Genomic DNA, 538 nt, shown 5'->3' with positions numbered 1-538 from the left:
ACGACAGAATGATCTCTGTTTGTTTCCAAGGCAAACCATTCAATATCACGGTAATCCAAGCCTATGCCCAAACCAGTAATGCTGAAGAAGCTGAAGTTGAACGGTTCTATGAAGAGCTCTAAGACCTTTCAGAACTAACACCCAAAAAAGATGTCCTTTTCATTATAGGGGGTTGGAATGCAAAAGTAGGAAGTTAAGAAACACCTGGAGTAACAGGCAAATTTGGCCTTGGAATACGGAATGAAGCAGGGTAAAGACTGATAGAGTTTTGCTAAGAGAACGCACTGGTTATAGCAAACACCCTCTTCCAACAACAAGAGAAGACTCTACACATGGACATCACCAGATGGTCAACACTGAAATCAGATTGATTATATTCTTTGCAGCCAAAGATGGAGAAACTCTATACAGTCAGCAAAAAAAAAAAGAAAAAGACCAGGAGCTGACTGTGGCTCAGATCATGAACTCCTTATTGCCAAATTCAGACTGAAATTGAAGAAAGTAGGGAAAACCAAAGACCATTCAGGTATGACCAAAT

Source organism: Bison bison, unplaced genomic scaffold, assembly GCF_000754665.1.
Source record: "Bison bison bison isolate TAMUID 2011002044 unplaced genomic scaffold, Bison_UMD1.0 scf7180017849606, whole genome shotgun sequence".
NCBI lineage: Eukaryota > Metazoa > Chordata > Mammalia > Artiodactyla > Bovidae > Bison > Bison bison.
The sequence above is the reverse complement of the archived record's forward strand: the minus strand, read 5'-3'. Positions refer to the sequence as shown.